We start from the raw sequence: 15,000 nt of genomic DNA, 5'->3' as shown, positions 1-15,000 counted from the left end.
CTCACACATGTGGTACTCTTTACTGTTTCACAATGCACTACTCTTCTGCTATTTTAACAGACTGCTCTCATTTCGACCTCTCCTTCATTCCTTGCCTAAAAAATCCAACTATTACAGCGCTTCTTCTCTCCATGCTCTGAATTCGCCTTCATTGCATCCATCAAGAATTGTGTTAAATCGCATCTCTGACCTAAAACTTTTAAAAACCACAGTTTGCCATGGATGCTCGCTTTCCATCAACCATTCTTTTTTCCAACTTCAGTGCCAACTCACCCCCTCACCCCTCACTCTCACTCTCAAAGCAACCATCCCACTCTTCTCCCTCCAAGCCTCCCTCTCACCTCTTTCAAAAATTCCCCCTCACCTTTCTCCCACCTTTCATCCCCCTCACTCTTCCTTCTCTAAGTTGCCCCCCTCTCATCCACCAACCTGCCTCCCTCCACTGTCCTCTCACCTCCATCTCTTCACTCCACCTTCTCAAATCCTCAACTGCCATCTTCCTTGTCTCTTGTCCCCCCTCTCTCACAGCACCACAGAGCCTTTTCTCCTCCTCATTCGGCCCCCTCCCCTCGCTATTCTGCAATACCCCACACTCCTTCAGCAACCCTCCTTACCTCCCCCCTCGTCCCTCGTCCGACCCTCCCCCGCCCCCTCCACCTCCTGCACCAAAAGCCTCCTCCCCTACCTCTTCATTAAAAGTGTGGACCTCAAATATCCGGGGCCTTCGCTCAAACCTTTCAGATCTTTCCATGCAGGTTGCCACTGACAAACCAGACATTATCTGCCTAACAGAAACTTTCCTCTCCCAAGACGTGTCTGACTCCCAAGTATCTCTCCCTGGTTACTCCCTCTTACGGTATGACAGACCTGAGCCTCGTCCTGGTGGAGGTGTTGCTCTCTTCATCAAAGACTCTATTCCTCACTCTCCCTGCACTGCTCTCACTCCCCCACACCCCCAGGAATACCTCTGGCTTCGGCTTCCCCTCCACTCCCACCTCATGTTTATATGTGTACTGTACCGTCCACCGAACAGTGATGACTCCATCTACACCTCACTCTCCGAAAACATGGACCATCTTCTATCTTCTCATCCAAACTCTCTCTTCCTCTTATGTGGCGACTTCAATTGTCATCACGCCAGTTGGCTAGGTGTGGGTACCTCTCTCACCTGCCATGGGACATCAGCAAAAGCTTTCTGTGACTCATTGGGACTGACTCAATCGGTCAACTTCCCGACCCGGATCTCAACCAATGGTACTCCATCTCTTCTGGATCTGATTTTGACAAATTTCCCTGACAATATCTGCTGCTCTTCCTTCGCTCCAATTGGTTCTTCTGACCACGTCCTTATTAAAGTGGACATCTCTCTGGCTGTTATCAGAGAACCACCTCACCGCCGTCGAGTCTGGCATTTCACTCAAGCCGACTGGCAGGGTCTCCGAGCAGCCATCAAACTTACAGACTGGTCTCCTATCACTACTTTCTCAAACATCAACTCATCCTGGGAATTCTTTCAAAGAAACTTGCTCTCCCTCATGCACAGATTTATCCCCTCTCATGTTCAGTTGTCTTACCCTTCCTCCCGCCCTTGGTTTACTGAAGCTTGTGGCGAGGCAGTTGTCCTGAAACAACTTGCCTTTGCCTCATGGAAAGCAAACCCAACTGAGGGCAATCTCAGTTCTTTCCACAAAGCTCGGAACAAGTGTGTAGCTACCCTCAGGAGAGCCAGAAAACAACATCTTTCTCATCTCAAGTCTGAACTCTCAAACCTCTCTCCCTCCTCAAAATCCTGGTGGCGTTTAATCAAATCTGTTTCTGGTGTATGTTCCCCCTCCATCCCCTCCCTTACCTCAAATGGCCGCACTGCTGATTCCACACGTGATAAAGCTGAATGTCTAAACTCGGTGTTTGCAGCTAAATCTTGTGTCCCAAACCCATCACTATCTCTACCCACTTTACCCAGTCGCACCCAACTGTCCCTGGACTCTGTATCCTTTTCTCCTGACAAGGTGGAGAGCTTGCTTTCAAACCTCGAGTCAGATTCTGCAACCGGTCCAGACGGCATCAGCCCACGTGTCCTCAAAGCCTGCTCTTCTGCTCTTGCTCACCCTCTCTCTGTTCTATTCACCCTCTCATTTTCCCAAGGTCATCTGCCATCTGCTTGGAAATCTGCTAACATCACTGCCCTGCATAAAAAGGTGCAAAAACAGATCCCTGTAACTATAGACCAATCAGCCTTCTCCCAATCATCAGCAAGGTTATGGAATCCATCATCGCTTCAGACATGAAATCCTTCCTCTTCTCCAATGGCTTGATTTCCAATCATCAATTTGGTTTCAGACCAGGTCACTCTACCCTAGATATGCTGCTACTGCTCTCCCATCAATGGATGGAGGTCCTCAATGCCAGACAGGAAATCCGAGCCGTATCCCTGGACATATCACGTGCTTTTGACACAGTCTGGCACCCTGCCCTACTCACCAAACTCTCTGCCCATGGTATTCAAGGCCATCTCCACTCATGGCTCGCAGACTTCCTCTCCTGTCGCAGTCACCGTGTGGCCCTAAATGGAGTTCTTTCATCTCCTCTTCCTGTGCAGGCTGGAGTTCCTCAAGGTAGCGTTCTGGGCCCTGTTCTTTTTCTGGTTTTCATCAATGATCCCTCGGACTCTCTGGAAAATCCTCTATTTCTCTTTGCCGATGACTCAACCCTCTGCCGTACCATCTGTCATCCCTCAGCCCGGCAAGCAGCAGCTTCTTCACTCACTGCAGATCTGGATAAAATCACAAACTGGTCCAACACGTGGAACATGTCTTTCAATCCACACAAATCTCACACTCTCACTATGTCTCTTCGAAAGGACCGTTTACAAAACCCCCCCATCCACTTTCTCAACAATCCTCTGGAAGAAGTCTTTTCTTTCAAGCTTCTGGGTCTCACTATCTGCCATGACCTTTCCTGGGAAAGTCACATTTCCAACCTTGCCTCAAAAGCCAGTCGCCGACTGGGAATCCTCCGTCGTGCAAAGTCCTTCCTCGGCCCTCTTGAGCTCCTGACCACTTACAAAGCTTTTGTCCGTAGCCTGATGGAGTACTGCTCTCCCCTCTGGGCTGGTGCTCCTGCCTCCCACCTTTCTCGACTTCACGCTGTCGAAACCAGGGCTTTTAAGATCATTGGCATCTCCCGCAATGAAGCTGAGTCTTTGGGCCTCTCACTCAATCACCGCAGGTTGGTCGGTGGTCTTTCTGTCTTCTACCGACTCCTCTCCAGCCTTGCCCCCCTGCTCTCTCTGCGATTTGTCCCAACCACATTTCCACAGGGCGCTCAAGGTCCGCCAACAACCCCCTTCTGGTAAAACTACCAAAATCACGAATCACTGCTCATCTTCACTCTTTCATTCCTCTTTTTTCCCGCCTTTGGAATAAACTTCCTCACTCTATTCTTTCCCATTCTTCCCTTCAGGCTTTCAAAACAGCTGTTCACCACCACCTCTTATCTTCCCCCATCCAAATCCTCGATCTTTTCTACCCCGATAATCCACCCAAGCCCACTTCCTTCAATTCTCCTGCTTTCCTTCCTGAAAGTCCCTTTAATGTCCATCTTCCCCTCGCCATGTTCCCCGTCCCATCCCCATCCCTCTCCTTTCCACAGTTCACCTGTGTCTGTTCCCCAATGTTTTGTCCCTTCCACTCCCGCCCCTCTTGCCTCATGCCTCCTTGCTGTGAGTTGTGTGTTAGCTCTCATACGAGCCTCGACCAAGGTATACAAAAAAAAAAAAAAAAAAAAAAAAAAAAAAAAAATAAAAAAATCGCCACCAAAAAGTAAACAGCTGAGCGCCAGACCATGAACTATATTCCCATGAAGTTTGAAGACGATCCGATCAAAATTACTCAAAAAAAAGGGTTTCGTCGACTCCCCTGATTTGCGACAAAGTGACCTTGACCTTTGACCTTGACCTTCAAAATTTTGTGCACTGAAAGGGACCTCTATAGGCCTCTGATATGCGAAGTTACAAAATTTTCCAATGATAACTGTGCTCTGCAGAATTTTTTATACGTGATTACAGACAAACAAACAAACAAACAAACAAAAAAACATACAAGCTGACTAACATATCTTGCAAAAACTTCGTTTTGGCAAGATAAAAAGGTGAAAGTTTAATGGTTTGGAAATTTAACATATTCTTATGTATCTATGGAGAAGGAGTGATCATATCCTTGCTTACTTAAAGGAAATAGGTATATCGGCTGAGTTGTAAGACTCATTATTTCTCTAAATTTCACAACAGATTTTGACAAATATTTTGTCTGGACGATATCCGATCCTCAAAACCGATATAATATTTTGATGATAAAATTTCATTCGTCTTTGAGGGTAGATCATGGAAAATAGTATCATATAATAAATACATCAAATCATGTAATACATCACTTATATCATATAATACATCGCTCCAAGCTCTGAACTTGAAAACTACAGGACTTATGCTTCAGTCACATATGGCTCGGCGCCATAGGGTCTAAAAAATCTACAGCCACTTGCAATTATAGGGCAGCTGCAGTATTTCCACGGTCACACAATGTAGCAGTCACATATATTTTTCTTTTACGGGTAGCCGCACAGGGTATTTAGAAATTGTGGAGACCGAAAACATGGGGGTGCCATGTGGTCTTTGATTTGATGTCGCACGGTGACCTTATGGCATCCCTGCGGTGGCCATAGAATTTTCAAGGCAGACGCAAGGTAGCCTCAAGGTGCTGGCAAGGCGACCGCAGGGCGAACGTGCAGCCAGACGGATGGTAACGAGTGGGTATATATACCAGTTCTTTTTCATCTGTATATCATATCTCATATCTGTCATGGAGATTGTGGACCAGGTTATATACAGATGGCGCTGGTTGTTCCTCAATAGCAGAGGCTGGGATCCCTGCGCATGATAAGAATTCAATGATAAAATGATAAAATTCATGATAAAAAATTCATTTTTCATTGATAAGAGCCTACGGCAGCCGCACGAATAACGCAAGCCCACCGTACACTCTACGTACGGTCGACGTGGAACACATCTACGTCATGGCTACGGCTTGTCGAATTGCTACGGCCAACCTAGAAATGAAAAAAGTTATAACTCCGCGATTTAATTGCACGGAGACCCCTGCGGCCTGTAAAAGATAGCCATAAGGCGTAGGGCCACCCTGAGGCCACCTCAGAAACTCTGCGGACGCCGCACGTTTCTGTAAATTCAGGGGGGGGGGGTACGGCCGCCGTATCCTAGCCGTAGAGCAAATGTGACTCATGCTTTTACAAAAGCGATGTATACAGCGATTCGTAGCTATGATGAACAGGCATTTAATAATATTTGGAAAGTGAAAAAAACACTACATTATTAAGAAATCGTTGCAGCCTGTTCTCAGTCAAGGTAAGGTTGAGCAGGCCAGAAAACATGACGGCTTCAGACCCCAGCGAGGTGACTCATGAAACGCCTTGAAGACCCCAGACAGCGAGATGGCCGAGGATCACCTGATGAAGGATATAATTAAATAAGGCAGTTAATTGTCTTCAAAAGGGTGTTTTAATTACCTCAAATATCCAATTTTCACTCTTGCACTTCCTTAGAGGTATTTTTTAGTGCAGTATGTATGCAAAGTTTCAGGCTGCTAGATGTTGTAGTTTTGGAGCAAATAAAACCTGTCACTTCACTGATGGGTGTGTAAAGGGGAAGGGGTGGAAAATGAGAGAGGGAGAGGGAGAGGAGGAGGGGAGGGAGAGAGGATGGAGGGAACGGAGGGAGGAGAGAGGAGGGAGGGGAAGTGAGGACTGGGTGAAAAAGGGAAGTGAGGAAGGGGAGAAAAATGAGGAAGGGGGTTGGAGGTGGGGAGAGCGACGCCTCAAGAAACGTTGCTATATACTGTGTATGAGGGGTGTGAGAGAGAGAGAGACAGAGAGAGACAGAGAGACAGAGAGACAGACAGAGAGAGACAGAGAGAGAGACAGAGAGACAGAGAAAGGTGTGAGGAGAGTGCTGCATTTTATATGGACAGAGCGAGGAGGAGACAGACAGAGAGTGAGTGTGGGGGGGGGGGTGGTGGGAGGAAGAACAAAAAAGAAGAAGAATGATATGATACTTGGTGACCGTACACACACACAAAAAAACTCATGTCAGAATAGCTGTCCACAAAATGACACAACAGAGTTTGTAAAGTTAACCACTGTCACATCTAAAAAAACTTTGATATCCCAGTTCCAGAAAATTTGTGGGAATATTAACCAAAAGCATGGACTGATAGCATGGAATTACCACTCACGTTCGACCTAATGATCCCATCGAAAACAAAGCATTGCAACCAGATATCATACTTAGGTACAAAAAGAGAGAAGAATGCATTGCTAAGTGAGGTGTTAATACCAGTGATTTTAGAATAAACAATGCAGAAATCAAAAAATGACCAAATACCAAGACCTCGAGAATGAAGTGAAAATACTATAGAAGCTGAAGAATGCCAAAGTTGTACCAGTCATTGTTGGAGCTACGGGAATGATGACAAAGAACATCACAGGGATATTAAAAACCATCCCTGTGAATATTACTACAAACGAAATACAGTTGGAAGCTGTTCGGGGTCAGCGACGATCCTGAATGGAGCCCTCGGCACAAAAGTTTGAGAACAGAAAACTTCACAGCTTGGTCCATGAATCCTAACTCCTTACCAAAATAAAAGGTGGATACTTTAAGCTCACCCTCTTGAGGACTCCATTCCACATTCTGAAACTTGCATAAGATTCCAATTAACAACAACAACAACAGACACACACACACACACACACACACACAGATCTGGTAGGTCTCTGTTTCACCTCCTGAAACCCACCCAGATGTGGATATAGCAGACAACAGCAACTTGAATGTACACACACACGTGCACACATTCGCAAACACACACTCATACGGAGGTGGATACGTTGAGACCAGGGAGGGCTCCATTCCACTTTCTGAAAGGCCTATTTGGAGATAACAACCAACTACCAATAACCAATAACACACATACCTGTGCCAAATGCCATTGTGTTAAGACAGTTTAAGTGCAAACACACGTGCAAATGTACACCTACATCAAATCAATAAAAACAACAAACACAAATATTTACCTTGAAACAGCCTTCTTTGAAAGAGGATTTAAAGTGGGCAATTCGTGAAATTCAATTAATATATCAAGCCACAGAACACAAAATGTCGATCTGTACTCTCTTTTCACAGCTAGAACAAACATGGTGAACATCTGGTCAGATGGACCTTATTGTTTTTTTTATATGTGTGGATATCAAAGTGAGAGGTGGATTCCAAAAGGAGATTGATTACAAAATGAGAAGGTTAAACAAAGAGATGTCCTGTAAAAAGAAAATTGCACATTTTCAGTGGATGAGACACGTCCTGAGGCAACCACCACATGGCACTGCATGACCAGACAAATGCAGAAACGTATGGTGTGAGATTGAAATCGATATGAGATTGAAAGCACAGTTACTTTTACCATAAACAAACAACCAAGCAGCTTGGAGAGCGCATGCCTATTGGCTTAAGTATTTAAGCAAGCACTCCAACGAAACAGTCGAGAAGACATGGCTCCCTTGGCACGCTGTTGGCAATCACCTCTCTATCGAGTGCAGCCTGTGGCTGCTGGTTGCATCATTGGTTGGAACGCAACTATGCCGCTGATGCAGTGTCCCCCTTACCAGTGCAATGGTACCCATTTTGCCAACTTTGGAAGAATGACAGGCTGAGTCAACCTCCTGGTGTATTAATTCAGCAGCCTAACGGGGCTTTAACTCAGGACCCTAGGATCCCAAGCCACCACCCTAACCACTAAGCCAACATAAGGCTAGCAATCACCGAACCGTAATATTCAACATACACCTCCCGGAGATGCCCGAAATGTCACATATGTCCGAATTGGACAAACAAACACTTTTCTAAGAGTCAGAACTGCTTGTAAGTTCAATGCTGGAGCTTATCTTTTGACATTCTTTTTAGTTTAATAGATACTCCTGATGATCGTATGTGCAGAAATGAAAAAAACAACGAATGCTGAGATCTCCAGGCATTTCATGGCATTGCAATGTACCCAGAGATTTGTTGCTGTGACGATCAGCTTGTTCCAAGTTGCGGCCTGTTTCAAGTCAAGGTGAGGTTGAGCAGGCCAAAAAACATGGCGTCTTCAGACCCCAGTGAGGTTTCTCAGGAAACGCCTGAAGACCCCAGACAGGGAGGTGGCAGAGGATCGCCTGATAAGGGATATAATTAAATAAGGTCATTGATTATCTTCAAAAGGGGTGTTTTAATTAACCCAAACACCCAATTTTCACTCCTGCAATTCCTTCGAGTTTTCTTAGTGTGCATGCAAAGTTTCAGGCTGCTAGTTTTCATGGTTTTTGGAGTTATGGAGGACACAAACAGACATTGCCTTATATTAGTACATAGATATAAGATGTGTGTGTGTGTGTGTGTGTGTGTGTGTGTGTGTGTGTGTGTGTGTGTATATATATATATATATATACATATATATATATATATATATATATATATATATATATATATATATATATATATATATATATATATACATATATATATATATATACAGTGGGGAGAACAAGTATTTGATACACTGCCGATTTTGCAGGTTTTCCCACTTGCAAAGCACGTCGAGGTCTGTAATTTTTATCATAGGTACACTTCATCTGTGAAAGACGGAATCTAAAACAAAAATCCTGAAAATCACATTGTATGATTTTTAAATAATGAATTTGCATTTTATTGCATGAAATAAGTATTTGATCACCTACCAACCAGGAGGAATTCCGGCTCTCACAGACCTGTTATTTTGTCGTTAAGAAGCCCTCCCATTCTCCACTCATTACCTGTATTAACTGCACCTGTTTGAACTCATTATCTGCATAAAAGACAGCTGTCCACACTCAATCAATCAGACTCTAACCTCTCCACAATACGCAAGACCAGAGAGCTGTAAAAGGACATCAGGGACAAAATTGTAGACTTGCACAAGGCTGGGATGGGCTACAGGGCAATAGGCAAGCAGCTTGGTGAGAAGGCAACAACTGTTGGCGCAATTATTAGAAAATGGAAGAACTTCAAGATAACAGTCAATCTCCCTCGGTCTGGGGCTCCATGCAAGATCTCACCTCGTGGACCCTCAATGATCATGAGAAAGGTGAGGGATCAGCGCAGAACTACACAGCAGTACCTGGTCAATGACCTGGAGAGCTGGGACCACAGTATCAAAGAAAACCATAAGTAACACACTACGCCGTCATGGATTAAAATCCTGCAGCGCACGCAAGGTCCCTCTGCTCAAGCCAGCGCATGTCCAGGCCCGTCTGAAGTTTGCCAATGACCATCTGGATGATCCAGAGGAGGAATGGGAGAAGGTCATGTGGTCTGATGAGACCAAAATAGAGCTTTTTGGTTTAAACTCCACTCGCCGTGTTTGGAGGAAGAAGAAGGATGAGTACAACCCCAAGAACACCATCCCAACCGTGAAGCATGGAGGTGGAAACATCATTCTTTGGGGATGCTTCTCTGCAAAGGGGATAGGACGACTGCACCATATTGAGGGGAGGATGGATGGGGCCATGTATCACGAGATCTTGGCCAACAACCTCCTTCCCTCAACAAGAGCATTGAAGATGGGGCGTGGCTGGGTCTTCCAGCATGACAACAACCCGAAACACACAGCCAGAGCAACTAAGAAGTGGCTCCGTAAGAAGCATCTCAAGGTCCTGGAGTGGCCTAGCCAGTCTCCAGACCTGAACCCAATAGAAAATCTTTGGAGGGAGCTGAAAGTCTGTGTTGCCCAGCGACAGCCCCGAAACCTGAAGAATCTGGAGAAGATCTGTATGGAGGAGTGGGCCAAAATCCCTGCTGGCAGTCTGTGCAAACCTGGTTAAGAACTACAGGAAACATCTGATCTCTGTAATTGCAAACAAAGGTTTCTGTACCAAATATTAAGTTCTGTTTTTCTGATGTATCAAATACTTATTTCATGCAATAAAATGCAAATTAATTATTTAAAAATCATACAATGTGATTTTCAGGATTTTTGTTTTAGGTTCCGTCTTTCACAGTTGAAGTGTACCTATGATAAAAATTACAGACCTCTACGTGCTTTGTAAGTGGGAAAACCTGCAAAATCGGCAGTGTATCAAATACTTGTTCTCCCCACTGTATATATGCAACAACGCATACCCAGGGTGTGGCAAAAAGGGACATGTTTGAAATATTCATCTTTTAATTATATACAGAAGTTATTTATTCACCTGCATTAACATTTTGTAAAGTACAGACATTGGAATTTCTTCAAAATACATGAGGTTTTGAAAATGATGTCAGTTGAATGACCACCTTGGTGGACAACACTTTTGTTGTGTATCCTCGTGTATACCCCTCATAACGTTCACAAGAAAATTTATCGGAATGGCCTGAATATCACTTGTAATATTTTTATTTAGGCACATTGAATGTGTGGCCTGTTCTTGTAAAATCTGTCTTTGAAATATCCCAACAGGAAATAATCAGGAGGGCCAAGATCAGGAGATCTGGGAGGCCAATTCACATCTCCAAATCTGGAGATCAGTTTTCCATAAAAAAATTCTCTGGTAAAAGTTCCATGAAAGGTATTGCAGGTGTGACACGTCGGCCCATCTCGATGAAAGCAGAGGTCCTGAATATTAAGTTTTTAGCTTTAAAATGAGAAATCCATGCAGCATTTGCTTATAATGCTCAGCATTAACAGTGATGGTGTTTCCGTTTTCATTTTCAAAAAAAGTAAGGACCCACAATGCCGTGGACATTGAATCCACACCAAACAGTCACACATACACCATGTAAAGTGACCGTGAATATTGCATGGATTAACGGTCGCCAAAAACCTACAGATTTGCTTACTAACATAACCTCCTAAGTGTGTTTTTGTGTGAAAATACACTTCATCTGACATAAGGAGTGTAACAAATGCATCATCTTGAAGTTGTTCCTGTACTCAGTGTGCAAACTGCAATCGTTTTACAACATCTGTTGGTTGAAATTGCTTGGTAATTTGAATTTTATCGGGATAAAGATGCTGTTCACATGTCAGTATTCGATGTGTGTATATTGGGCTAGTACCTACTTCCTGCAACAAATGATAAATAAACCTCTGGGGACTTGCCTGAATTTCATGGTGAATTGTGTCAATATTTTCCAGTGCTCTGGCGGTTAGTGACCTTCTTGGAGATTTTTTTTTATGACATATACTGCCTGTTGCATGGAAGTTAGCCACACATCTCTTTATTACTTTTCTTCATGGTGAATCATGAATTTGAAAATGTCTTCTGAATTATATTTGAGCCAAAATCATATGATAGCTATGGAAGAAATATTGCTCAACCACCAATGTAGTACAGCTGATAATCTCTCATATCATAAGAATTGTGCAAATTATGACTAAAGCATGAAATTTCTACCAGTGTTAATACATGCCATGAGCTTCATTTTCAGATCGGGAGGTAAGGCAGATTTGACCTCTGAGGACCTTGAGAGGTAAATGACCTCAAAGTATCAAAATATTGATGTTTGGCGTCATTGGTTAATGGTAAACATGTTTATGATGTACAAACCATGCATTTGTGTTCCAATAAAAGTGTCTACATATTCCACACAGCGTTGGTAATTATTTACAGGTGTCGAGCTTTGACCTCTGAGGACAGTGAGAGGTCAATGACCTAAAAATATCAAAATATTGATGTTTGGCATCATTGGTTAATGGTAAACATGTTTATGATGTACAAACCATGCATTTGTGTTCCAATAAAAGTGTCTACATATTCCACACAGCGTTGGTAATTATTTACAGGTGTCGAGCTTTGACCTCTGAGGACAGTGAGAGGTCAATGACCTAAAAATATCAAAATATTGATGTTTGGCGTCATTGGTTAATGGTAAACATGTTTATGATGTACAAACCATGCATTTGTGTTCCAATAAAAGTGTCTACATATTCCACACAGCGTTGGTAATTATTTACAGGTGTCGAGCTTTGACCTCTGAGGACAGTGAGAGGTCAATGACCTAAAAATATCAAAATATTGATGTTTGGCGTCATTGGTTAATGGTAAACATGTTTATGATGTACAAACCATGCATTTGTGTTCCAATAAAAGTGTCTACATATTCCACACAGCGTTGGTAATTATTTACAGGTGTCGAGCTTTGACCTCTGAGGACAGTGAGAGGTCAATGACCTAAAAATATCAAAATATTGATGTTTGGCTTCATTCGTTAATGGTAAACATGTTTATGATGTACAAACCATGCATTTGTGTTCCAATAGAAGTGTCTACATATTCCACACAGTGTTGGTAGTTATTTACAGATGTCGAGCTTTGACCTACTGGTCCTTGACATGAGAGACATCATGGACACCCCAGTGGCAGAAACTGTGAGGAAGATTGAGTCCCTTGGTGAGGAGACGTACAAAAAGTTTGTTGAAGAAAGACTGGAACTATGCACGAAGCCAGTTACAGAAACACTGCCCAAGAACAAGTTGCCACTCTTCAGTCGGTCACAGACCAAGACGCAGTCAAAGTAGCAGATCCAACTCGCCGCAGTGAAGAGTGACTGTAGTCTCTTCTCGAGGCTGTATATTGCCTGCCAATCACGTGATGGGGATCTGGACCAGTTCTTCTGCCATGAGAACCAGGCAGCCCCACCAGCATTATCAACAGGAGGAAAACTGCGCCTTGGAGTCAAATCAGATCTACTACACTGCCTGAAATCAGACCAACCCGAAACCACAAGCGCACCTGGGGTTGATGCCACAATCCTTGACAGAGCAGCTATTGCTCAAATGCTCAATCCTGTAACGGCAAAGACCTTTGAAGAGTATGTGAACACAGTCTTTGCACCTTACATCTCCACTCAACTCGAAAAGGTCAACAGACTCGACCTCATCTGAGATATATATCTACCTGACAGCCTGAAAGGCACGACCAGACAGAAGAGGGGCAAGGGTATCAGGAATAGAGTGGCTCCCTCTACCGTCATGCCTAAGAAATGGAAGGACTTCCTTCATGTGGATCAAAACAAGACTGAGCTCGTTGGTTTCCTGTCACTAGAGGCCATTCGGCTTCCAAGAGTAGATGGCAAGGAAATGTATGCAACATGTGGAACTGACGTCCTGTGCTCTCCTGCCGAGTCTGACTTGACCAGCTTCGCCCCATGTTCACACGAGGAGGCGGACACTCGCCTGCTTCTACATGTGGCAGATGCTGTGCAGAAGGGGATCAGGAAGGTGGCCATACGCACTCTGGATACTGATGTTGTGGTACTGGCTGTGGCTTCACTCAACAACATCAATCCTGCTGAGCTGTGGATAGCTCTTGGTACTGGATCCAGCTTCCGGTACATGGCTGTTCACCAACTGGCTGCCACCATGAACCCAAGACAATGTGCTACTCTCCCCATCTTCCATGCCCTCACAGACAGGTACTCCTCACCATGGTACTCATTTTGCCGACCTTGGAAGGATGACAGGCTGAGTCAAGCTCCTGGTGTATTTTAATTCAGCGGTCAACAGGGCTTGAACTCAAGACCCAAGTATCCCAAGCCACCACCATAACCACTAAGCCAACACCAGGCTAAGGGAGAAGTAATTCTGAATTAAACATTTCCATCTTTATTTCATTTTAACATTGTTCTTAACAAACGGCGAAAGTAACAACACAGGCAGGAAAAGCCAAAATGTGCTTCTCATGCATCAAAGTTCCCTGCATAACATTGTTGAGAACATGAAGAAATGTGGGGGGGGGGGAGGACAGAGAGTTAGGGATGGGGGTACATGGAGTTGGAAGAGGGAGATTTAGATGTTGGGAAGGGGTTGGGATTGAGGACTTGGGGTTTGGGGCAGTTGAGGCCTTAAATAAGAAAGGGGGTGAGGATGACAGAGCAGTTGGGTGAGGGGGGCAGAGAGAGAGGACAGAGTTGGGATTGAGGAGTTTGAGACTTTTGAGAAGGGGGGGGAGTTGAGGACATTGTTCTGGGAGAGGTTTGAGGAATTGAAGAAAGGGGGAGGGAAGCACAGAGTTTGGGTGTAGTGGGCGGGGTGGGGGAGTGGGGAGTGGGAGAGAGGGAGATAGGACAGAGTTGGGAGTGGAGTTTGGTCTTTTGGGCCCGATAGGTATTTTTGGTTCATGTGTTCCTTTGGGTCCTCAGGGTCTTTTGGATCCCCTGGGTCTTTTGGGTCCTCAGGATCTTTTGTGTCCTCTGGTTGTTTTGGGTCCTCTGGGTCTTTTGGATCCTTGGGATAATTTGGATCCATCCTCTGGGTCTTTTGGGCCCTCTGGATCTTTTGGGTCTTTTGGGTCCTTGGGTCTTTTGATACTTGTGGTCTTTTGAATGTTTTGGTTTATAGGGTTTTTTGGGGGGGTCCTCCGGGTCTTTTGTGTCCTGTGAGTCCTTCAACGACTTTTGGGTCTTCGGATCTTTAAGGATCTTTTTGGTATTTTGCGTCAACAGCTTTTGGGGTCTTCAGGGGTCTTTATGTGTCTCTTGGGTATTTGGGATCTTTTGGGTCTTTAAGAGTCTTCAGGGCCTTTTGGGTCCTTTGGGTGTTTGGGGTCTTTTGGGTCTTCTGGGTCTTTGGAGTATTCTGAGTCTTTTCAGATCTTTGGGTCCTCTGGGTACTTTAGGTTAAGTATTTCAGGTTAAATTGTTGGTGATGTCAGGTCAGCTGTCCAACCAATGAGTGAAGAGTGGTAAAACATTCATACATACATACATTCATAATACATACATACATACATACACACATCAATACATTATCATAAACATTTGCTCCATTATTATCTTTCATCTCCATTGCAGATTGTCTTTGAACACAGTCTGCCTCATTCTGCACATGTTGCTGCACTGTTGAAACGATTTTGATTCATTGGCAAACCCTGGGGATG

The sequence above is a fragment of the Eptatretus burgeri genome, chromosome 1, assembly GCF_056783735.1.
Source record: "Eptatretus burgeri isolate ZD-2024b chromosome 1, Ebu_testis_v1, whole genome shotgun sequence".
In the NCBI taxonomy this organism is placed as follows: domain Eukaryota; kingdom Metazoa; phylum Chordata; class Myxini; order Myxiniformes; family Myxinidae; genus Eptatretus; species Eptatretus burgeri.
Note: the sequence above shows the minus strand (reverse complement) of the source record.